We start from the raw sequence: 25320 nt of genomic DNA on the forward strand, positions 1-25320 counted from the left end.
CGAGCCAGCAGCTGGGAGCCGGCCTTGGTCAGGCGTGCCGCCTTAGTCGAATTCTTCTGGAGTCGGGGGGCGGGAACCCGCAGGTACGTGCACCGGGCCGCGGGCCGGCCTCGGGCCGTTGGCGTGCCACGTGGCCGGAAAGCCTGCCCGCCCACGCGCGCGACGGGACGTCGCCGCAGGGAGGGGGCCCGCCACGTCCGCGCCCCGGCCCAGGCGCGGATCCTTTGTATCCCGAAACCGCCCGCATGTTCCGTGCGGCAGTTTCGGCTCGCACTTACGCGTAATAAACGCGAGACGTGGGGGGGAGTGGGCGCAGTTAATCCCACGTCTTCCCCCCACGTCCGGCCTCTTCGGCCGCGTGAGGCTATAAGTAGGGGGAGGTGGAGGGCGGCAGGCCCTCGCATGCTCCTCCTACTTCCACCATCTTCTCGCCTTGCTCGTTCTCGCGACAGCGCCTTGCCGCCGCGCTCTTCCTCCGCACGCTCCTCCGCCGCCGTGCTAGCTTCCGCTATGCCTCCCCACGTAGAGCAGCTTGGCGGGGATTGGGATGGCTCCATCGTCCACAACGACCACATCGACTTCCTTCGCGACACCCGGCGTCTGCCCAGCGCGGACAAGGTGGAGGTCCGCCTCGCGCCGGAGAAGGAAGTCAGGCTGGCGCCGCGGGAGGGCGAGCGGGTGGTCTTCCGCTCGCACTTCCTGCGCGGCTTCGGCCTGCCAGTGAGCGCCTTCTTCCGCTCCTGGCTGGAATTCTATCAGCTCCAGCCGCACCACCTCACCCCCAACGCGGTGGTGCTGCTGTCGGCCTTCGTCACCCTGTGCGAGGGCTATCTTGGCGTCCTCCCCACCCTCGAGCTCTGGGGGGAGTTCTTCCAGTCGAAGCTGGGCACGCGCGTGCGGGGCGTGCCGGCTCAGACTGGCGCCTTCATCGCGTCGCGGAGATCAGGCGCCGACAACCCCTTCCCCGTCATCACGCTGATCCAATCGGTGAAGAAGTGGCAGAAGTCATACTTCTACGTGCAGAGCATCGCTCCCCGGGGCGACTACCTCAACCTGCCGGCCTACGTGGCCGGCCCACCGGCGGGCAGGCTGCCCCAGTGGTCCTTTCGGGCCGTGACGCTGTCGCAGGGAGGAAACGCCGCCATCGCCCGCCTGCGGGTGATGGTCCAGTCGGAGGGCCTGACGGGGCCCGACCTCCTGGCCGCGTTCGTCACGCGCCGGGTCCTTCCGCTCTAGAGCCGACCTCATCTGATCTGTCAGATGAGCGGCCAGCTCGATCCGAGCCGGATGTGCACCAAGGAGATGCCGCAGCCCGACGTCGCCGACATGGTGAACTACCTCGCCAACTGCCAACTTTCCGAAGACTGGCAATTCGGCAAGGAGCCATACAGCTGCGCCAATCCTCCGCCTACGGTACGCTCCCCACGTCTCTTTTTCTCTCTCTCTCAGCTTTGTCGCCGAGTTCCTCTGGGCCGACTCTAACTCAGTCGGCTTGCTCTTTTGACAGAGTCCTCTGCTTCGGCCGGCCGGCGGGACAGACGTGGAGCGCCGCTTCGTCCCCGACCGGACCGAACACGACCAGGAGGACCCCGACCTGGGGGCGGTCCATATGGAGGATGCCGCCGAGCCGGCCGACGGCCAAGCCGGCGGTGAAGCAGGCGGCTCCGGGTTCACCGCTACCTTCGACGACTGGCCGGACGAGGACGAAGCCGAAGCCGTCCCGCGCCGCCAGCCGGCATCCGGACGCGGCGCGGGCTCCTCCGGCGCGCAGCCTGCTCGGGGTAGAGGCCAGAAACGTCACGCCACCCAGGGCATGTTCGGTAGCCGGACGAAGAAGCCCAGGGGTGGGGCGGCGGCCACCAGGCGGGAAGAGGCGGCCGCGAAGGCGGCTCGCTTCCGCAAAGTGGTGAAGCAGCCGCAGACTGTGTTGGTGTAAGTCCTCTCTTTCTATGTACTGTCCTTCTTTCTTTCCTTTGGTGGTTCTTGAATCTTCGTCTTCTATTCCAATGGTCAGAGCTCCGTTGTCACTTGAGCGGGCGGCTGCCGGCTCCGTCGTCGAGTCGCCAGGGGGCTCCGGGAGCACCACCCGCCGCGTGGATCCCCGCGCCGCCCTCCTGGAGGCGACGGAAAGGAACGCGTGGGAGGCGCGGGAGGAGCAGGAAGCGCGGGAGGCGGAGGCACGGAGGGCAGCCCCCGCCCAGGCAGCTCGGGAGGAGGAGGCGGCGAAGGCGCCCGCCGAGGCCGCAGCCAAGGCCCAGGCATAGGCCGAGGCCGAAGCGGCGGCAGGGGAGGCTTTGATGGTCACCCCCCTGCGCACCATGGCGCCCGGGGACGTGGATCCCTCGCCAGGGGGAGCCGGCGGTTCCCAGTCGGGGCTGGGAGGAAGCGGCGACGACGTCGTCATCTTGGGGGAGGCGCCGGGGCCGACTCCTCCGACTAAGGCGACCCAAGGCCGCCAGCCTGAGCCTGCGCCCGCACAGTCGGCGGAGGGCGAGCCGGCCGCGGGGGCTGAGGTGGCGGTCCGGGTTCCGCCAAGCCGGCGTGCAGGGAAGGCCGCGTCTGAACCGCAGAAGGCTGCGTCGGAGCCACAGCCGGCCGTGGGCTCCAGCTCGTCGACCCGAGACGCGGAGGCGGCCAGCGCTACCACGGGGTGCACGCCGGGCGGAGGGTCAGCCGTGGTGAACGTCGCTGCAAAGCCAAGCCGCGGCGCTGAGGTAGTTCACCGACGAATTCCTCGCCACGCGGGCAGCCATCCGGGTTAGTATTCTCATCTTGTTCTTTCTTGAACTTGAATTCTCTCGTGGGGGCGCGTCAGCGCACCCACTGGGTGTAGTCCCCGAGTTCCGAGTCGGCTGCTGAGCAGGCGGCTTGGAACTTCTTGGAGATTTTGTTTTTGCTGCTTTTGTTCTCACGTCGGTCTTCTGTCCGTGTTGCAGGACTACCACAACCTCCGAGCGGCCGCCTTCAACTCCCAGGCTCGGGAGTTGACTCAGAAGACCGCCGATCTCACTGAAAGCCGAGGTATGTGACTTGATCTTTATCTCATGTGGGGGCGCGTCAGCGCACCCACTGGGTGTAGTCCCCGAGATTCGGGCCGACTGCTGAGCAGTCGGCTCGGATCTTCCTTGATGATTTCTCATTGTTCTTCTTCTTCTTCTATCTCTGCAGCGGCCAACGCCAGTCTGAGGGCACAGCTGGGGGAGTCCCAGACTGCTCTTCGCGCCAAGGACGCGGAGCTCGCCGCCTTGGTGCAGGAGCGCGACCGCCTGGTCAAGAAGCTGGCCGACCAGGAGGAAGGCCACCAGGCGGCGCTGAAGGCTGCGCAGGATCGTGAAGCCGCCCTCCAGGCCGAGTTCGAGACGGAGGCGGCCGGCTGGGCAGAGGCCAGGCAGACTCTGGTCTCCGGCTATGGCCAGATTGAGGACCTGGTTGATGGTAAGTCGTCTACCCCTTCGTCCTTTCTTGCCATCTGCCATTTGACTTGTTTTTCTGATTTTGGTGTTTTTCTTTCCTTTTCTTCTTCGCGCAGAGTACTTCCCCGGCTATTCCACTGCCGCCAACCAGGCCATCGAAGCCCGTCGCCAGGCGAAGAGGCAAGCCGGCTTCGAGATCTCGCCAACCGCTGGCCGCTCGCTGGAGGAACAGCTTCTGGCGATCCAGGCTCGCATCCAGCCGGCTCACAGGCTACTCCGCCGGCTTCAGCGCGCGGGATCGCAGGTCTTGGCCGCCCTCTGGCCCGGCCAAGTGGTCCCTCGCACCCCTAGTCGGACCGCCGACTGGCTGGAGGTGGCAGTCGGCCGCTTCGAGGCTTGGAAGGCGTCAGTGGCTCGCTCCGGCGCCAGGCGGGCGCTGGAGTTCGTCAAGGCCTGGTATCCCGGCCTGAACCTGGACCAGCTGGCGACCTGGCGGCAGCAAGCCGACATGGAGCTGGAGCCGGCGCGGCCGGCCATCATTCGGCGGGCTTAAGCGATCGCCGATTACACCGACACCAACGTCTTCGCCCCCGAGGTGGACGACAATGGAGTCGCCCAGCCAGAAGATTGGTTCGGGCTGGACCCGGCGCACGGCAAGGACTCGGCGGAGGAGATCGACTCCAGCGACGAGGGCGAGGAGGAGGAGGAGGAGGATGAAGACGCCGAGCCGGCTGGTGGAGAAGCCGGCCAGCCTGACCGCGCCTCCAGCACTACGTTGCGTGCGAGTGCGTCTCCTGCCGCGGGAGGTGGTCAAGCCGAGACCAGCTAGGCGGCCACTCCTTCAGCCGGCGATCTGCCTTCACCGACCAACTCGGCCTCCAACTCGCGCCTTAGTCTTCTTTCTTTTGTTTTCCTGTCTTGTTACTTTTGAACAATGTTTGGTTAAGTCTGCACAATTCCACCCACTGGGTGTATTCAAACTTAAGTCTGTTGCCGGCCTGTGGGCGGCTTTATGTATATAAGTTATGCAATCGGTCTTTCCTTGTACTTTCGCTTTTTTGTCCTTCTGCTTTTTTCCTTTGCCGCCCTCCCTTGGTTGCCGCCTCCCTAGTCAAACAGTTGCTCTGCAATCTGTAGCCGGGGAGTGCCTGGCCGATTGGGGAGGGGGAAGTACTTTTAGCTCTGCCGGACTTAAGCTAAGTTTTTTAGGAAGCCGGCCAGCCGGCTGCTGTGACAGCCGGCAGGCATATATGGAGGCCGTCTTTTTGCCATACAGGTTAGTTGTTCCTTAGCCGTTTTTCGTGTGGGCATCCTTTCTGTCTTCTCTCTTGCTAGACGGGCAGTCAGTTCTTTGAGTTGCGACTTTCAACAAGAGAGGACTTGGGAGCCGGCGCACTACTTTGCTGACTTCGGGAAGAACTTAGAATATAGCTCAAGGCGGCCAGTCCCCGGGCCGACTAGTCGAACCCGGTGCCGGAAAAGAATTCAAAATGTAATAATACATTCATGGATATGACGCTCGTCGTTCATAGATAAATAATAGGCAGTCCCCGAGTACTGTTCGGGGGGCCTGTTGGTTTGTAACTTAATACAAAAAGGGGTAGCGTGATACATACTGCTTTTTCAGCTGTAAAATCGTCTTAGGAGGTTTGCGTTCCATGGTCGCTCCGACTCCTTGCCGGAGTCGTCTCTCTTGCGTGCTCTTGGCTTTTGCGCGTCGATCAAGTAGTAGGAGTCGTTGCCGAGTGCCTTGCTGACGACGAAGGGGCCTTCCCAAGGGGCCGAGAGCTTGTGCTGGCCGGCTGTTCGCAAGATCAGCCGGAGCACAAGGTCGCCCTCTTGGAAGGATCTTGGCTTGACCTTGCGGTTGTAGTAGCGGCGCAGGCCTTGCTGGTAGATGGCGGACCGGCTGAGGGCTAACAGCCGGCTTTCTTCCAGTAGGTCGACGCCGTCTTCTCTTGCTTCTTTGGCTTCCTCCTCTGTGTACATGGTGATCCGAGGCGAGTCGAACTCGATGTTTGTTGGGATGACAGCCTCGGCACCGTACACAAGGAAGAATGGAGTGAAGCCGGTTGACTTGTTGGGTGTAGTGCGCAGACTCCAGAGGACAGCCGGCAGCTCTTCGAGCCAGCAGCCGGCCGACCGCTCCAGTGGTACAACCAGTCGGGGCTTGATGCCGGAGAGGATAAGTCCATTTGCTCGTTCGACCTGGCCGTTTGACTGCGGGTGGGCAACGGACGCTAAGTCCAGTCGGATGCCCTGTGTCGCGCAGAAACGTGCCAGTGCGCCTTTGGCGAAGTTCGTGCCGTTGTCGGTGATGATGCTGTGCAACACGCCGTACCGAGTAGTCATGTCGGTGATGAATGTCACGGCAGTTGGCCCGTTCAGCTTCTTAATTGGCTTGGCTTCAATCCACTTTGTGAACTTGTCCACAGCAACGAGTAGATGTGTCAAGCCACCGCGGGCTGTCTTGAAAGGGCCCACCATGTCCAGTCCCCAGACGGCAAAAGGCCAGGTGAGGGGAATGGTCTTGAGGGCAGAAGCCGGCAGGTGTTGTTTGGAACTGAAGACTTGACATCCTCTGCAGCTCTTGACTATTTCTTTAGCATCTTCCAAGGCAGTCGGCCAGAAGAACCCATGGCGGAAAGCCTTGGCCACGAGGGATCTTGAGGCGGCGTGATGGCCGCATTCGCCTTGGTGGATGTCTTTGAGGATTGCCACTCCTTTTTCTGGCTCGACGCAACGCTGGAAGACTCCAGTGACGCTGCGCTTCACAAGCTCCCTGTTGATTATTGTGTATGCTGTGGCTCGTCGTTGCACTAGTCTTGCTGCGATCTCATCAGCCGGCAGCTCTCTGCTGACTAGGAACTTGAGGATGGGCTGGGCCCATGAGGGAGCTGTGACTTCTTCTGCTGTTAATGTGGCCACCATGACTCGGGTGGGTGGGTTGGGTGTTGTATTGGAGTCGACCACCACTTCTTGTGTCGTTGCAGTCCCCGGGCCGACTGCTGCAGTCCCCGGGCCGGGTTCTAAAGTCCCTAGGCCGGGTGCGACTACGTCAGTCCCCGGGGCAGTCGTCGAAGTCCCCGTGCCGCCTGCGGGATTTCTTGAGCCCGGATCCGGCTGTTTCTGGCGCAGGCGGTACGAAGATGGAATCCGACTCTGGAGACGGCTTGATGGACGGCTTGAGGAGGCGCTGGAGGGAGACGCCAGTCGGTATGGCTTGTCGGGTGGAGCCGATCCGTGCTAGGGCATCTGCTTGGTCATTGTCGGCCCTTGGCACGTGAAGGAACTCGCACCCTTCGAAGTATCTGCTCATCTGCTGGACGAGGAAACGGTAGCTTGCCATGTTTGCGTCCCTGGCGTCCCAGTCGCCAGATGATTGCTGGACCACCAAGTCTGAGTCGCCGTAGCACAGGATCCGGCGTAGGCCGAGTTCTTTGGCTAGTCGGAGCCCATGTACGAGCGCCTCGTACTCGGCCACGTTGTTGGAGGCGGCGAAGTGGATCTGCAGCGTGTACTTGAGCTTGTCGCCTTTGGGAGAGGTGAGGACGATGCCGGCTCCCAAGCCGGTGCGCATCTTGGACCCGTCAAAGTGCATCCGCCAATGGGTGGAGTCGGGAGCCGGCGGTAAGTACTGGGTCTCGGCCCAGTCGACGAGGAAGTCGGCCAATGCTTGCGACTTGATGGCGGTGCGGGGTTGATAGAAAATCGTGTAGGGCACCAAGGCAATGGCCCATTTGGCCACCCGGCCGGACGCATCCCAGCTGCCTATGATCTCGGCAAGCGGGGCAGTGCACACGACCGTGATGGGGTGCTCTTGGAAGTAGGGCTTCAATTTCTTGGCAGCGAAGTACACCCCATAGCACATCTTCTGGTAGTGCGGGTAGTTTTGCTTTGAGCTGGACAGTACTTCGCTGAGATAGTAGACCGGCCTCTGGACTGGCTGGGCTCGGCCTTCCTTCGGGCGCTGGACCACAACAACAGTGCTGACGACTCGGCTTGTCGCGGCGATGTAGAGGAGCATGGGCTCCTTCTCAGTCGGCGCAGCCAGGATAGGCGGAGTGGTCAACATTTTCTTCAACTCATGGAAGGCTTGGTCGGCTTGATCATTCCACTCAAAGTGAGCAGACTTCTTCATGAGTCGGTACAGGGGGAGGGCCTTCTCTCCTAGTCGGCTGATAAAACGGTTCAGGGAGGCTAAGAAGCCAGTGAACTTCTGCACATCTCGCAGCTTGGTGGGAATCTCCATCCTCTCGATGGCTTTGATCTTGATAGGGTTGCACTCAATGCCGCATTCGGAGACCAGGAAGCCTAGCAGCTGGCCGGCTGGCACTCCGAACACGCACTTCTCGGGGTTGAGCTTGATCTGGAATCGGCGCAAGTTGGCAAATGTTTCCTTCAGGTCTTCCAGCAAGGTACCGCGCTTCTCTGTCTTCACCACAAGTCGTCTACGTAGACGTGGGCATTTCTGCCGAGTTGTTTCAAGAGAGATTTCTGCATGCAACGCTGAAAAGTGGCACCGGCGTTTCTCAAGCCGAATGTCATTGTCAGGTAGCAGAAAGCTCCAAAGGGTGTGATGAAGGCAGTCTTCAGGCGGTCAGCCGGGTCCAACTTGATCTGATGATACCCTGAGTATGCATCCAAAAAACATAACAGCTCGCATCCGGCTGTGGAGTCTATCACTTGGTCAATCTGTGGCAAAGCAAACGGATCCTTTGGGCAGGCCTTGTTCAAACTTGTGTAGTCTATACACATGCGCCACTTGTTATTCTTCTTTAAAACCAGAACTGGATTGGCAAGCCATTCTGGAAAGAACACTTCCATGATGAAGCCGGCTGCAAGGAGCCGGGCTATCTCTTCTCTCACGATTCTTCGCTTCTCTTCTGATAGTCGGCGAAGGGGTTGCTTGACCGGCTTCGCATCAGCTCGGACATGTAATTTGTGCTCGGCGAAATCCTTCGGGACACCCGGCATGTCCTTTGGGGACCATGCAAAGATGTCTCGATTCTCACGGAGGAAGTCGGCGAGCTCGCCTTCCTATTTGCTGTCCAAGTTCGCCCCAATCACGGCGAACCTCTCCGGGTGCTCCGGGTCTAGAGGTATCTTCTTCGTCTCTTTGGCAGGCTGGAAGGAGCCCTGCGCATCACAGTCCTTGGGGTTGGGGGACAAGGCCGGCTGCTTGCCGGCCATGGCCACAACCCGTTCCAACATCTTCTTCTCTTCTGTCACCACGAGGGACTCGGCCAGCCGGCTGCTGGCCATGCACACTCGATGGACTTCTTGTAGTCGCCGGCTACCGTGATGATCCCCTTCGAGCTCGGCATCTTCATCTTCAGGTAGGCATAGTGGGGCACAGCCATGAACTTGGCCAATGCTGGTCGGCCAAGTAGCGCATGATAGGGGCTCTCCAAATCCACCACCTCGAACCATATTGCTTCCCGGCGAAAGTGATCTTTGTCTCCGAAGAGAACATCCATTTTGATCTTGCCGATTGGAGAGCAAGATAGGCCGGGTACGATACCATGGAAGACGGTGCGGCTCGGCATGAGCTGCTTTGCTTTGATGTTCAGCTTGTCCATGGTATCGCGGTACAGTATGTTGATACTGCTTCCGCCGTCTATCAGGACGCGGGAAAATCTGGCAGCTCGCCTCTCCATCGCAAGGGTGATGTCCAAGAGCATAGCATAGGAGCCAGGCGAAGGCATCACCTCTGGGTGGTCGGCCTGGCTCCAGCTGATGGGCTTTTCCGACCAGTGCATGAACTCGGCGGTGCTAGAGGCGACTGCGTTACTTCTTGGTGCTGCCGGCGTCGGCTGCGCTTGTCGTCGACTTGACTTGTGAAGACGACGTATGCATCGTGCGCTTCTGGGAACTCGTCTTGGATGGCGCCGACTGCCGGCCGGGCCGCCGGCTGCTGGGGAGCTGGAGGCGGCGGGCCAGGAGGCGGAGGCGGCACCATCCCTTCGCCCTTGGTGATGCGGGTGAGCCAGTGGCATTTCCGTGTCGTATGGTTGGACGGCTTCGCGCCGCTGTGGAACTTGCAGGGAGCATCGAGTGCTTGTTCGTAAGAGAAGGACGGCTACCAAGGCGGCCGGCCACCCTTCTTCTTGGGAGTGGGCCACTCTTCGGGCTGCTCGTCTTCAATGGTGGCCACCTGTCGACTGGAGGAAGTCGGCATGGGGCCCTTGCGCTTGTGGTCGTTCTGGTAGGGGCGCCGGTTAGGGTCGCCAGCCGGCATCTTGGGAGCCAGAGCAACTACTTTCCCCGAGGCGTCCACTCGGAGCTCGGTCTTCATGGAGGAGTCGGCTGTGGCATACTTGTCGGCGGTGATCAGCAACTCATCGAGGGTAGCCGGCTCGTCGCAGAGGAGTCGGTGCTTGAGGAGGGTGCCCTCTCGGCACCCGGCGGTGAAATACTCGATGGCCTAGACCTCGTGCACTCCTTCGCAGGAGTTGCGGAGCTCGGCCCATCGCGTGAGGTAGTCGCGGGTCGACTCGTTGTGCCCTTGGACGCAGAGGGAGAGCTGGCGAAGCTTGGGAGGCCGCTTGTAGGTGCTCGTGAAGTTGCAGACGAAAACTTCGGTGAAGTCCAGCCAGCTGTTGATGCTGTAGGGCTTGAGGCTGTTGAGCCACGTGCGCGTCGTGCCTTGCAGCATCAAGGGGACGTACTTCACGGCGACGCGCCGATTGCCGTTGGCGATGCTGACGGCTGTGGAGTAGTCGATGAGCCAATCTTCCGGCTACACTGAGCCGTTGTACTTGGGTGTGTCTCTGGGGAGCGAGAACCCCTTGGGGAAGGGTTCGTCGCGGATGCGGGGGCCAAAGCATGGCGGGCCGACATCGTCTTCTTCTTCTAACGCCAAGGATCGAGCGAGGCGGTCGATCCTGTGGCGGGCGTCGTTTTCGCCGACTCCTTCTCGGCGGCCGAGTCGGTCGCCAAGAGTCGGATGGGTGATAGGCGGTGGAGTGAGGCGTCTTTCTCTTTGAGGCGGGGGAGGAGGCAGGTTTCCCTGGTGCTCTACAGCTCGAGGGCGGCCATCCGCGTCGCGCTCGATGGTAATGCGAGTCCGGCTGCGGCTGGCAGCCGGCTCCTTGTCTTTCTTCTGGCGCGCACCGCTCGCAGTCGGCGAGCGGGACGTCGCAGCGTGCTCCCGGCGCGGGGGATGGCTATCAGCTCCGGTGCCGGCTTCGTGCCGTTCTGCAGCCGCGTCGATCAGCTGCTGGATCCGTCTTGTCATGTAGGGGAGCTCATCGGCTCCCAGCCCATTGAGCTCCTCTGCAGCCGCCTGAGCGGCTCGCAGATTCTCGAGCGGGGTGGCGTAGACGGGGCGATCTGCGCCCAGCATGCTGGCAACGGCTGCGCCGCGCTTCTGGACGAAGCCGGCTCGGCTCGGGCCGCTAGGCGGCGGCGTCCCGAAGGCGGCACGGTCGACTTCGCGCTGGTGGGCCTCGGTGAGGCGTCTCATCGAGGCTATCTTCTTGCCCTCCGTGATGAGGGCAAGGCGGCGTGCCTCCAGGGCCTCGGCGTCGGCGTCGGCCGGGATGGGGGCGGAGAGGTCGTGCATCGCCGCTTGCTGAGCGTCGCGGGCATTCTCGCCCGAGTTGGAGACGTGGCTGATGACCAACACTTCAGTGACAGCGCTGCTGCCGCTGTCCGCTCGAGGGAGGGGGTCGTCGAAGACCACCACGTCGGAGGGGTAGGCGTCGAGCGACGCGGTGTCGGAGTCGATGAGCATCGGGTCGGTGGAGCCGACCGACTCCATGTCCGCAGCGGGCTCGCTGGAGACGTGAAGTTGGTCGAGGAGGCTGACGAGGCGGCTCTCGGGGTAGTCGGTGCCTGCGTCGGACGCAGGCTCGTCGGAGATGCGAGTCTCGCCAAGCAGATCGGCGAGACGGCTCGCTGCGCAGGCGTCGTCGACGCCTTGCAGCGCGTCGGGGCAAACGCCATTGGGCGCAGCAGGCTGGCTGCGCTCGCGGGGAAGGAAGAGGGTTCCCGTCCAGAACAGGTCTCCGGACGATGGTGTACCTGGCCCCACGGTGGGCGCCAAATGTCGGGTGGTTGGTGCGACATATGCCAAGGGATGGCTTATCATTGTGGGAGCCAATAAAACGTCGCCGGTGCCTGGAAACGGGATGAGGCGAAGACATGCACGCCGGCGAATCTTACCCAGGTTCGGGGCTCTCCGAGGAGATAACACCCCTAGTCCTGCTCTGCGGGGTCTCCGCATGATCACTAGATCGATAAAGGGTAGCTACAATCGCTCCTAGAGCTGTTGGGATCAAGGGAGAAGAAGAACAAGGCTAGCTCTTGCTTCTCTCTATCTATGGGGTGTGTGCTATGTGTGGGTGTTAACCTAGAAGCCAACTATGCTCCAAGGCCAATCCAGAAGCGAACCCTTTGCATGGGTGCTCCGGGGGGTTTATATAGGCCTACCCCCTGGGGGTACAATGGTAATCTGACTGGGATCTGGTCCCAGCCGTCAGTGTCTACGCTCGCCGGCTTCTCCGCCGGCTGCTGGGTCCCACCGGCTGGTGGGTCCCGCCGGCTGCCGGCTACTTGGTCGATAGGCCGGTCCCACCGCCTAGGGTTTTGTCGGCGGCTGCTTACTGTAGCCGCGCCTCTGATGATGAGGGCTTTGTCGAGGTGAGCATGGCTACAGTGGGCCGCCTCGGGGGCTATCACTGTAGCCTCACCTCGTCTTGTCTCCTTAATGGGGCTCCTGCTTCGAGGAAGGGAATAGCCGGCTTCTGGAGGCCGGCTATACTCTTGGCCGACTAGGAAAAGCCGGGCCGCCTTCACGACTCTCTCTGGCTGAAGGGGCCCGCAGTCCTTGGGCCGTACAAGAGTGGGTCGTGGATGACGTCGAGGCTAGCGTGGCTACAGTGCCGAGCCGCACGGGAGACGTCCCTCCCGTATGGCCTCCTGTAGCCATGCCCGCCTCGGGCTTCGGGGGTCGTGGGCCGCACTGTGGCCATACCCCGTCAGGTCGCCGTTATGTAGGAGCGGTTGTGGTCTTGGCCGGCTTCTAGGAGTCGGCGTCCTTCTTGGCCGGCTTCTTAGAGTCGGCCACCCCCCAGTCGTCCTAGGAAGGAGTCGGTGAGGCTGGGTCGCCTTCCGGGAGTCGGCTTTAGTGGTAGCCGGCCAGGGAAGGCGGCCCAAGTGCTTGGAGTGCTTGAAGGCCCAAAGGCCTGATAAATTTTCTGAAGAGCCAGGGGTAGTCGGCTAGGCTACCCGTGGCCATTTACTCCGACACCACCCTGGTGGAACAAATTAAGAAGGCTCAACAGGGACATCCCAGCATCGAAGGCATAAAGAAGAAAATGAACCTTGGTAAGGCTTCAGAGTTCGTCACCGACAGTGAAGGGACACTACGGTACAGACACAGACTTTGCGTACCTAACATTGAGGAACTCAAGCAACAAATCTTAACCGAAAGCCACACCGCTCCATACTCGATCCATCCTGGAGGAACCAAAATGTACAAGGACATTCAGGAAAGATTTTGGTGGCACGGTATGAAAAGAGATATAGCCACATTTATTGCTTGTTGCGATTCATGTCAGCGCATCAAGGCCGAGCATCAAAAGCCAGCAGGGCTACTCCAGCCAAACAGGATACCGGAGTGGAAATGGGATGAAATAGGAATGGACTTCATCGTCGGACTACCCCGATCACAGCGTGGGAATGACGCCATATGGGTCATCACAGACCGACTAACCAAGGTTGCTCATTTCATTCCCGTGAAGACTACCTACTCCACACAAAGACTGGCCAAACTTTACCTCTCCCGTATAGTTTGCTTGCACGGAGTTCCGAAGACTATAATATCAGACCGAGGCACCCAATTCGTCTCCAAATTTTGGGATCACCTACAACAAGCTCTGGGCACGCAACTAGCTTTCAGTACAGCATACCACCCTCAGACTGATGGACAAACTGAACGTGTAAATCAAATCCTAGAGGATATGCTAAGAGCCTGTGTGCTCACCTATGGATCCAGTTGGGAAGAGAGTTTGCCGTATGCCGAATTTGCTTACAACAACAGTTACCAAGCCAGCTTGCAAATGGCACCTTTTGAAGCAGTGTACGGACGGAGGTGTCGTACCCCACTGAATTGGTCAGAAACAGGTGACAGCCGTATCTTCGGCCCCGACATGCTTAAAGAGGCCGAGGAGAAAGTTAAACAAATCAGGGACAGACTAAAGACAGCACAGAGCCGACAAAAGAGCTACTATGATCAGAAGCATCGTGAGGTCAGCTTTGAACCCGGTGATTCTGTATACCTCCGAGTATCTCCTATGAGGGGTCTGCAACGGTTCAAAATTAAGGGGAAGCTAGCCCCAAGATTTATTGGGCCATTTTGTGTAAAGGCACGAAGAGGCACGGTAGCCTACCAACTAGACCTACCCAAGGAGCTGTCAGAAGTCCATGACGTATTCCACGTCTCACAGTTGAGGAAATGTGTGAGTAACCCAAATAAGCATGTACCTCATGAGAACATTGATATGCAACCAGATCTCACCTACAGAGAAAGACCAGTAAAAATATTGGAAGAGTCTGAACGGAGGACCCGTCAGAAAACGACAAAGTTTTTCAGGGTTCAGTGGAGCAACCACACTGAGGATGAAGCTACATGGGAAAGGGAAGATTTTCTCCGGGCAGAGTATCCATATCTATTTAAGGATCAGCAGAAATCTCGAGGACAAGATTTTTCCTAAGGGGGTAGGTGTTGTGACACCCAAGTTTTTAATTGGATTTTTCAAAGATTTTTATTTGACTTGAGGGAGGTGATTTAAATTTTTCTTCAAAAGAACCCTCCCTTTCAAAAAAAAATTTATGGCAAAAATTTGATTTGGATTCACCCAAGACCTGTCTTTGTTCTTGGAGGTTCTTGCTGTTCATTTGGACTCAAGACAAAATGCTTTTCACTTGGGAAAATACCTTTTGAAAACCTCTTTGAAATTTGCACTATGGCTTTTGGAATAATCATTTACCACTTTCAACAATTCTTTCTTGCCATGGCCTTAGTGCAAATCCTCTCTCCTAACCCTTCCCTCATCTTTGGATCATGTTTGGCATCTAATCCAGCAAGTTGAACCCCCCCTATGTTTATTTTTCCATTTAAATCTTATTCAAATAAATTTCTGTCTTCTATTCTATCCATTGATGATTTGCAAAGGAACTCCACTTTCTGTTTTGATTTCTACCCCCAAACCAACTCTCCCTCCTAATCCTTTGAACCCTCAACCAAGATCCATGAAGATCAACTGGTCTTCAGTTCAAATTTTTCAAACTACACTTGCTGCAAGTTTGGACCAGATTTGTCAAATTTGGTGAAATTCATTCAAAGCTTTCTCCAAAAATTCCAAGTAAAATCAGGCAGCCTCTGGGTGCATTGAGTGGTCACCTCACCAAGTTACAGCCCCAGAAATTTTTTTTCTCATAGCCAAATCATTCTGTCGAGCACCTGCAGTGCATGGTCATTGTCAAGTTCAGAAAATTCAGAGAACAGTTCAGTGGCTTACTGTCGTTTTCTTCAGAGATGGTTGTCGATCTCGCCAGTGCCACTGTGTCGCCTTGCTCCTCGTCCCCTCCCCCTTGTTCCTGCACTGCACGAACGCCTGGCACCTTGCAGACGTCGGCGACGAGCTGCAGAAGGTGCGCCGCCCCGTGACCGACGCCAGCGCCGGCTTTGCGGTCGCCAGCGAGAGGCACGGCGCTGACGGCGCCACCCAGCGCCGCCCAAGCCACCGGAGCTCGCCGCGTGGTCTTCCACTCCCCCGAACACGCTGCCGCTCTCGTCGTGAACCGCAGGGCGCGGAGCGCGCTCTCTGCCGCCGTCGAGCCCGTGCGGCCATCTCACCGTGGACCGACGCCATTACGCCAAGACCAACTGCGTTTAGCTGTGGAATGACACCAGTAACCTCCACTGATGCTACCTGGCCACTCAAACCTCCTGCCAATCCACTGCATCACCGTAATCGCTCGCCGGAGATTCTCCGTTCACGGCCACCCCGTCGATCCGCCTATAAATAGAGGCCCCGAGCTTCGACTCGAGCACCCACCATCCCTGCACTCCACCTAGAGCACGCCTAGCCACTGGAAGAGCCCCGAGGAGGTCTCCTTCCTCGACTCCGGCCGCCGCGACCCGCCACGGGATCCAACTCGATTCGCCCCCGTGTGTGCACCTCCGCCTCCCTTCTCTTGCCAGTAGCTTCACTATGCATCCCTCCTTCTGACCCGCGCTTCAATTTGTAGCTTGCAGCCCTCCACCGGAGTTCCCCACCATCACCCGAGCCGCTGTTCGCCGGAGATAGTGTCGCCGTCGACGTGGTGCTCTCCGTTGGTCGAGTCCACCACCCACTGATGCGGAAGAACACGCTGAAGCTGTTGGTACCCTCCGATCCTCCTAACTCGCCGTGGTTCGACGCCGGCGTCCACCGCAGTCTTCGGGCGCCGGCGAGCTTTTCAAACCTGACATGTGGACCCCGCATGTCAGCCTCTGTTCTATTCTTTCGCGAACCGTTTTCTGTTGGCGCCTTCGGGAAAATACGTCTTCTCTCTTGAGCTTGCGCATTTCCAATCGAACCGTTTTCTGTTTTCTCAGTTAAAACCCTGGAACTTTTCTGTTTCATTACAGATAAGTCCCTGGACAGAAACCTTTATAACTTTTTAATAAAAAGGGATTTTTGAGTGATTCTTTTTCTGACAACCTTAAAATTTTGTCTAGTTTTTTATGGGATTTATTTGAAAAATATTTGGAAAAGTTTCTGTGCACGCGTTGGTTTTCACGTTAGTACCCGTTTTTCGTGATTGCCGTAGGTTCCGGAAGAGGTGACGGAGCCGCGAACTTCGCTGAGCTAGACTCCGACTTCTCCGAACCAGGCAAGCATGTTTGAACATTTGATATGATAAGTGTTTTGCATGTTTGCTTGAAAGTTTGTGCAAGGCATATGAGTGTCGGTAAATACCTCGTTGCTTGTAAGGCAACTACCCGTATGTTCCAAAGTTGCGATGATCTCTGATGAGAGATGGCCTAATCATGTGGTGACATGAAGGGCAGCAAGGTGGTACTGTTGTAGCATACCAGCCTTGCGTCATCCGACTTTCTCCAACGTTAACGTGGACGGAGTCACGTTATCGTTCTTTTCCCCGCATGTTCCAAAGTTGCGATGATCTCTGATGAGAGATGGCCTAATCATGTGGTGACATGAAGGGCAGCAAGGTGGTACTGTTGTAGCATGCCAGCCTTGCGTCATCCGACTTTCTCCGACGTTAACGTGGACGGAGTCACGTTATCGTTCTTTCCCCCTTCCGTGCTACCACATGTTTCATTTGCCAGGATGTGGTTTAGTAAGTTGGTAACCTCTTTCCGTGTACACACCAAACAGAGAGGCCGGGATGATGGTACCTTGGCCCAGGATTAAAGCCAGTCATCCGGTCAAGGGGCATGGGTGTTTCCGGTTGGGACCGAGAGGGGGAGCACCCCCTTAGAGCGCGCGTATAGAAATTTGATCCCATGCTATGCGAGGTTGTAGCCTCCCCGTCTCAAGGTTTTTCTTGAACGTTGCCAAGGGTGATCCCTGGCTTCGGAAGGTTGAATTGGGTGTGTACTGGTTAGACGTGTTTCTTCCAAAACACCGTAGACGGAACTAGTCCCCGTGACTACTGAAATCCATTAGCTGTGGTTAAGTACAAACTCTGCAGAGTCAATTCCTTCCAAGTCATCGTATCCATGATCAAGTAGTGAAATCAGTATATCCATATCTATCCGCGTGAAAAACTTGCCCCCGGTGAACAAGCTCAAGTGGTAAATCCAGTTAAATTATTATTCCTGTGGATGGACTAACTTTATATTTGTCTCGTACTTGTGATAATTTATGTTCCCGAACTATTGTATTACTGAGCTACAATATAAGCCCTTTATGTGATGTCGCTCAGACGTCCGACTGTGGCATGTTCGTCTTTTATTTTCTGTTATAAGCCCTTTATGTGATGTCGCTCAGACGTCCGACTGTGGCATTATTATTATTCTTGCATTTTCCTCTCGAGGAGTCATTCAGACACTCGTTTGGCACCAGTATTATTGCTCTCGCAGTTTCCTCTCGAGGAGTCATTCAGACACTCGTTTGGCACCAGTATTGTTACTCTCGCAGTTTCCTCTCGAGGAGTCATTCAGACACTCGTTTGGCACCAGTATTATTATTCTCGCAGTTTCCTCTCGAGGAGTCATTCAGACCCTCGTTTGGCACCAGTATTACTATTCTGCAGTTTCCGCTCGAGGCGTCATTCAGACCCTCGCTTGGCACCCAGTATTTATTATCTCTATGTCTGAACGCACTGGATAAATTGTTCATATGCTTCATGTCTACATTTGTTATATCTTATGCCCGAACTGTCTTGCGAGTACTTTCATAGTACTCACCTGGCTTGTTGATTTGGCCAGATGTTGACGAAGGCGATCTCTTGGATGAAGAGTTTGATAGCGCGTCCGACGCCTAGAGGAGTCCCAGTCAGTCCTGTGCGATCCCGGATATTGGTCACTTGTATCATATACGCTTCCGCCACCCGCAATAAGTCTCCTCGAGCCTCACTCCGACGCTCGAAGAGCTGTAGTCTTCAGGAGTCATATCACTCGCTTCGCGGTGATATTTCCACCACCGTTTTTATCGTGAGTTAGTAGTAAGCCACCCTATCCGCCGTCTTGTTTTAGCGGCGTGCATGTAATAAATTGTTGGGCATCCTCCGCTCAACCTTGTATTATATTCAGTACTCCTGGAAATTTTCTTCTGTGACCAAGATATTGTCTACCAGTGAGAAGGAATTCTTCCTTACTGGTCCGTAAAACGGATTGATCTATCAATAATTATTTTATTGAAAAACCGGTCGTGACAGGTGGCATGGGCCATAACTAGTTTGCATGCTTGTGCTAGTCACCACATAGATCACAAAAATACATGGAAAGCACCCTTGTAAAGATGGCATGGCATAGATCAAAATGCATGTAGAGCTCATAAGCATAAGATGCACACAACAAATGTGACAAATCAACATAATCTGATAAGTAGCAGCAGTAAACATTATATAGCACTCTTGCATCAGTGATTTGGGCATCAAGATGGACTCAAACAAGCATGGCACAATGGAACAAAATATAGAGCATCTCATGATGAACATTTCGACATATCATGCATGCAAAATGGAGCAGTATTCTAGGAGATATGATGTGATGAACATGGCAATAAAATGAAAAACTAAAAGACTTAGGGAAAATATCTCGGGGTCAACCTTATCCGAATCTAGGGTTACGGTGTGGACGTCGAGGAGTTCGCCGGAGGACCACCGGAGAAGTGCGGGGGGGTGGGGTGGGGGCGCCGGCGAGGTGCTTCGGGGCGGATCCGGCCGGATCTCGCCGGATCCGGGCGCGGACGGCGAGGGGGCGGCGAGCTCGGGCGACGGGGAGGCAGGGCGACGCCGGCGAGGTGCTAGGCGGCGGCGCGGCGAGGCCTCGCAGGCGGAGGGCGGCGGCGTGGAGAGGAACCGGGCGGCGGCGCGGAGAGTCAAAACTTCTACGTCAGTGGGCCTCACCAGAGCGACGAAGGGACTGAGGAGTAAAAAGAATCCTACTCTCCGATATATATAATCCTAAGACTCAAAACATTTTTTTTCTAGACTCAACAACGCCAGCGATTCGATCAAGCAGGGGGGCTCCTAAGTCGGGGATGGCTCTGATTACCAACTTGTGCCACCCACGATGCGGCTATATCTCTCACGTGTCAAGGCATGACTTAGAGGCATAACCGCATTGTAGGTTTTGTCGCAAGAAGTGTCATCTTCACACAATCCCATGTAATGAACAAGAATGGGATAAATTCATACATCATCCAGAGTGCACACATAGTCCGACTACGGACAAAACCAAAAGAAAATAAGACAAACCAACTGCTAGATCCCCTATCGTCCCAACTGGGCTCCACTACTGATCATTAGGGAAAGAAACATAGTAACGACCAAGGTCTTCATCGAACTCCCACTTGAGTTCGGTTGCGTCACCTGCACTGGCGTCATCGGCACCTGCAACTGTTTTGGTAGAATCTGTGAGTCACGAGGACTCAGCAATCTCACACCCGTGAGATCAAGACTATTTAAGCTTATAGGAAGGATGGGGTAATGAGGTGGAGCTGCAGCAAGCACTAAGCATATATGGTGGCTAACATACGCAAAAGAGAGCGAGAAGAAAAGCAACGCACGGGCGCGAAGCTAGAAGTGATCCTGAAACTACTTACGTTCATACATAACCCAAACCGTGTTCACTTCCCAGACTCCGCCGAAAAGAGACCATCATGGCTACACACGCGGTTGATGTATTTTAATTAAGTCAAGTGTCAAGTTCTCTACAACCGGACATTAACAAATTCCCATCTGCCACATAACCGCGGGCACGGCTCTCGAAGTTTATACCCTGCAGGGGTGTCCCAACTTAGCCCATCATAAGCTCTCACAGTCAACGAAGGATATTCCTTCTCCCAGGAAGACCCGATCAATCTCGGAATCCCGGTTACAAGACATTTCGACAATGGTAAAACAAGACCAGCAAAGCCGCCCGAATGTGCCGACAAATCCCGATAGGAGCTGTACATATCTTGTTCTCAGGGCACACCGGATGGGCCAGACGTCGGGTTGGCATAGACCCTGGTTGCCCAGGGGGCGCCGGACATCGCCCAGGTTGGGCCAGCACTCGAAGGAGCACTGGTCCGGGTGTTAAAATAAAGATGACCCTCGGGCTCGCGAAAACCCAAGGGAAAAAGGCTTAGGTAGGAAAATGTAAAACCAAGGTTGGGCCTTGCTGGACGAGTTTTATTCAAGGCAAACTGTCAAGGGGGTCCCATAAATCACCCAACCGCGTAAATAACGAAAAGTCAAGGAACATAACACTGGTATGACGGAAGCTAGGTCGGCAAGAGTGGAACAAAACACCAGGCATAAGGCCGAGCCTTCCACCCTTTACCAAGTATGTAGATGCATTAATTAAATAAGAGATATTGTGATATCCCAAAATATCCATGTTCCAACATGGAACCAACTTCATCTTCACCTGCAACTAGCAACGCTATAAGAAGGGCTGAGCAAAAGCGGTAACATAGCCAAACAACGGTTTGCTAGGAAAGGTGGGTTAGAGGCTTGACATGGCAATATGGGAGGCATGATATAGCAAGTGGTAGGTATCGCGGCATAGCAAAAGAGCGAGCAACTGGCAAGCAAAGATAGAAGTGATTTTGAGGGTATGGTCATCTTGCCTGAAATTCCGCAAGGAAGAAGAACGAGTCCATGAAGAAGACAAACGGATGTAGTCGAACGAATCCTCACAACTCCGGAACGAAACCGAAGCTAACGAGAGAAGCAACCCAGAAAGAAACAAACAACATAGTAAACAACCACATACACATGGCATGATGCACAAACAAGTATGATGCATGTCCGATTTAATGAGGCATGGCATGGCAAAGTGCAACAAACAATACTACAAGTTAAGTGGAGCTCAATATGCAACGAGTTGCATATTGACGAAACACCACATGACTCATTTAGTTCTCTCTCGGTTATGTACACGTCAGTATTAAATGTTGATAAACATGGCAAGAGGTGAAACATAAGTAAACTAACTATTTAGGCAAGTTTAAATGAGGGCGGAAATAACAAACAACAATTCCGGAAAATCCCCATGTGCATATTTCAAGGTTGGTACTGTTCTGCCCTATACACAATTTTAGAGTTGTTAAACATTGAAAGTAAAGCCACCATGTTAAACTAGGCATTTTTCTACCCCATTTACATATAAAGAACATTTAATTTGGAGCTACGGTTATTTAGTTATGAAATAAATCATTTTAACATGGCTTTTAGGCAAATTAATACAAACATCAAGTTTAAACATTTTAAACATGGATGAGAGTGGCATATTATGAAACTAGATGAAATTCTAAGCACTTTTCATATATAAAACATTTTAATCCGATGCACGGTTTGTGTGTTATGATATGCATGAAGTTAAGGGTCTAATCTGCAAAACTGGCGTTCTCTGGAATAATAGACAATATCGCAGCAGGGAAAAAACACATCGGGCCGAAACTAGCTGGCAAGAGTGCACAGGGTGAGGGCGCTGGATCTGATGCTCACCAGGCCTCATGGGCCGGCTCGGTGGGGAGGCTGGACGCGGGCTGGCAGATCTGGGCCTGGAGATCGGGACGAGGCCGGCTGGAGCCTCGCGACGAGAAGTCAACGCGGGCGAGGCGCTCGTCTCCTCGCTTGAACGAGTGCAGACGCAGGGGAGGCAGCGCGGGTGGACAGCAAGGGCGGCGATGGTGCTGGCGGTCTCCGGTGGGGCGGCGCGACGATCTGAAGGTGGGGATGCAAGGCCTCGCCGGATCTGGCGGAGACGGCGACGAACGGAGCAGGGCGGCGGCAGGAGCTGCAAGGCCATGGCACGGGGGTGCTCCTGTGGACAGAGAAAGAGAGAACATATAGAGATGTGAGGCGATGGAAGAGAGGGGCTTCAGCGAAGAAGGGAACGGGGAAGGGAGTAGGGCACGGCCTGGTGGTCGAGGACGCTAGCGGCGGCGTGCTCCGGCGAGGGACTTGGCCGGCGAGGAGGGATCGGGGAGCTCGGGCTCCTACCTCCTGGACGAGGGGAAGGCTCGGGCGCGAGGTCTCCTGCTCGGCTACTGCGGGCATGGGAACGAGGAGGCAAGGGGATCGGGCGCGGCTGCGCTGGTCTTGCAGGTGAGGAGGGACTCCGGCGGCGTCGGTTGCTGGTGGCGGGGTCGCGAGGACGGCGGCACTCAGGGAGGCGGCGGCCAGCAGGGTCGAGGCAGGACACGGCTGGCGCTCGGGATGAGCAGAGGAGGTGATTGCCTCGGGCACGGCTGGAGGACGAAGATGCAGGAGACGCACACGGGGAGGCGCCCGCTGCACGGAGGCTCGGCGAGGGGTGGATTGGGTGCTTGGGGTCGGAGAGAAGGAACTCGGGCTCCTGTTGGTGGGTGGAGGAAAACGAGGAGAAGGGGATCCCGAGGTGGATCGAGACCGGGTGGCGGCGGCGGGATTGGACTGATGGGACAAGCCTCCTCAAGATTAGGGTTGGTCTACTTTATATAGCGAGGTAGGTTAGTTTAGGGGCTACTTGGTCCTCCGATCATAATCGGACGGTCCGAGATAAATAGGTTAGGAAAGTCAAAGAAAGAAACCGAAGATGTTTTATAGATGTTAGGGAATGATCCGGACCCATTGGTAACGACAGACCGGGTCGGGTTCGGAGAAGTTTCGGACACGCGCGAGGGATTTGAGTATTGTGTAGAGAGGGTCAAACGGTCGGGCAACAAAACAATGGTCGGTCTTGAGAAAGGTCAACAGAGACGAGGAAGAGCGACAACTATCAACGGGTGCAAGTTTGAAAACATGACGGCAACGGAGTGCCGATGCAATGCGAATGATGCGATGATGAATGCAACAAACAAATAAAACACACGGCGAACACGAAATATATGGAAGGCATCTGGAGCGTCGGTCTTGGGGCGTTACAATTGTCCTCCTTATGAGTGGCGGTCGGGGACAAGCGATGGTCTTTTCCTACCGATCTATCCCCCTAGGAGCATGCGCGTAGTGCTTGGTTTTTGATTACTTGTAGATTTTTGCAATAAGTATGTGAGTTCTTTATGACTAATGTTGAGTCCATGGATTATACGCACTCTCACCCTTCCATCATTGCTAGCCTCTTCGGTACCGTGCATTGCCCTTTCTCACATTGAGAGTTGGTGCAAACTTCGCCAGTGCATCCAAACCCCGTGATATGATACGCTCTTTCACACATAAACCTCCTTATATCTTCCACAAAACAGCCACCATACCTACCTATTATGGAATTTCCATAGCCATTCCGAGATATATTGCCATGCAACTTTCCACCATTCCGTTTATCATGACACATTCATCATTGTCATATTGCTTAGCATGATCATGTAGTTGACATAGTATTTGTGGCAAAGCCACAGTTCATAATTCTTTCATACATGTCACTCTTGGTTCATTGCATATCCTGGTACACCGCTGGAGGCATTCATATAGAGTCATACTTTGTTCTAGTATCGAGTTGTAATCATTGAGTTGTAAATAAATAGAAGTGTGATGATCATCATTTTCTAGAGCATTGTCCCAAGTGAGGAATAAAAAAAAGAGAAAGGCCATAAAAAAGAGAAGGCCCAAAAAAAAAAGAGAAAAGAGAGAGAAGAGACAATGCTACTATCCTTTGCCACACTTGTGCTTCAAAGTAGCACCATAATCTTCATGATAGAGAGTCTCTTGTTTTGTCACTTTCATATACTAGTGGGAATTTTTCATTATAGAACATGGCTTGTACATTCCAACAATGGGCCTCCTCAAGTGCCCTAGGTCTTCGTGAGCAAGCAAGTTGGATGCACACCCACTTAGTTTCTTTTGTTGAGCTTTCATACATTTATAGCTCTAGTGCACCCGTTGCATGGAAATCCCTACTCCTTGCATTAACATCAATCGATGGGCATCTCCATAGCCCATTGATTAGCCTCGTTGATGTGAGACCTTCTCCTTTTTTGTCTTCTCCACATAACCCCCATCATCATATTCTATTCCACCCATAGTGCTATGTCCATGGCTCGCGCTCATATATTGCATGAAAGTTTATAGGTTTGAGATTACTATAGTATGAAAAAATTGCTTGGCTTGTCATCAGGGTTGTGCATGATGAGAGCATTCTTGTGTGACGAAAATGGAGCATGACTAAACTATATGATTTTGTAGGGATGAACTTTCTTTGGCCATGTTATTTTGAGAGGACATAATTGCTTAGTTAGTATGCTTGAAGTATTATTATTTATCTTGAATCTTTCGGGTCTGAATATTCATACCACAATTAAGAAGAAATACATTGAAATTATGCCAAGTAGCACTCTGCATCAAAAATTCTGTTTTTATCATTTACCTACTCAAGGACGAGAAGGAATTAAGCTTGGGGATGCTTGATACGTCTCCAACGTATCTATAATTTTTGATTGCTCCATGCTATATTATCTACTGTTTTGGACAATATTGGGCTTTATTATCCACTTTTATATTATTTTTGGGACTAACCTATTAACCGGAGGCCCAGCCCAGAATTGCTGTTTTTTGCCTATTTCAGAGTTTCGCAGAAAAGGAATATCAAACGGAGTCCAAACGGAATGAAACCTTCGGGAACGTGATTTTTAGGAAGAATATGATCCAGGAGACTTGGACCCTACGTCAAGAAACAAAAGAGGAGGCCACGAGGTAGGGGCGCGCGCCCTCCACCCTCATGGGCCCCCTGTTGCTCCACCGACGTACTCCTTCCTCCTATATATACCTACGTACCCCCAAACGATCAGATATGGAGCCAAAAACCTAATTCCACCGCCGCAACCTTCTGTACCCACGAGATCCCATCTTGGAGCCTGTTCCGGAGCTCCGCCGGAGGGGGCATCCATCACGGAGGGCTTCTACATCAACACCATAGCCTCTCCGATGAAGTGTGAGTAGTTTACCTCAGACCTTCGGGTCCATAGTTAGTAGCTAGATGGCTTCTTCTCTCTTTTTGGATCTCACTACAATGTTCTCCCCCTCTCTCGTGGAGATCTATTCGATGTAATCTTCTTTTTGCGGTGTGTTTGTTGAGACCGATGAATTGTGGGTTTATGATCAAGATTACCTATGAACAATATTTGAATCTTCTCTGAATTCTTTTATGTATGATTGGTTATCTTTGCAAGTCTCTTCGAATTATCAGTTTGGTTTGGCCTACTAGATTGATCTTTCTTGCAATGGGAGAAGTGTTTAGCTTTGGGTTCAATCTTGCATT

General features: G+C 54.8%; 1 long non-coding RNA gene across 3 annotated transcripts in view; it reads right to left on the reverse strand.

The window, feature by feature from the left end:
* Positions 1–22547, reverse strand: part of LOC120967995 (uncharacterized) — a 38742-nt gene extending 16195 nt beyond the window's left edge. For all 3 annotated transcript variants that reach the window (XR_012181389.1, XR_012181384.1, XR_012181385.1), the window contains exons 1-2: positions 21594–22547; positions 20714–20804 (exon numbers count right to left, since the gene is read on the reverse strand). This is a non-coding gene — a long non-coding RNA (uncharacterized lncRNA). The remainder of the gene's footprint in view (positions 1–20713; positions 20805–21593) is intronic.
* Between the last annotated feature and the right edge of the window lie 2773 nt (positions 22548–25320).

This window comes from Aegilops tauschii, chromosome 1 (assembly GCF_002575655.3).
Source record: "Aegilops tauschii subsp. strangulata cultivar AL8/78 chromosome 1, Aet v6.0, whole genome shotgun sequence".
In the NCBI taxonomy this organism is placed as follows: domain Eukaryota; kingdom Viridiplantae; phylum Streptophyta; class Magnoliopsida; order Poales; family Poaceae; genus Aegilops; species Aegilops tauschii.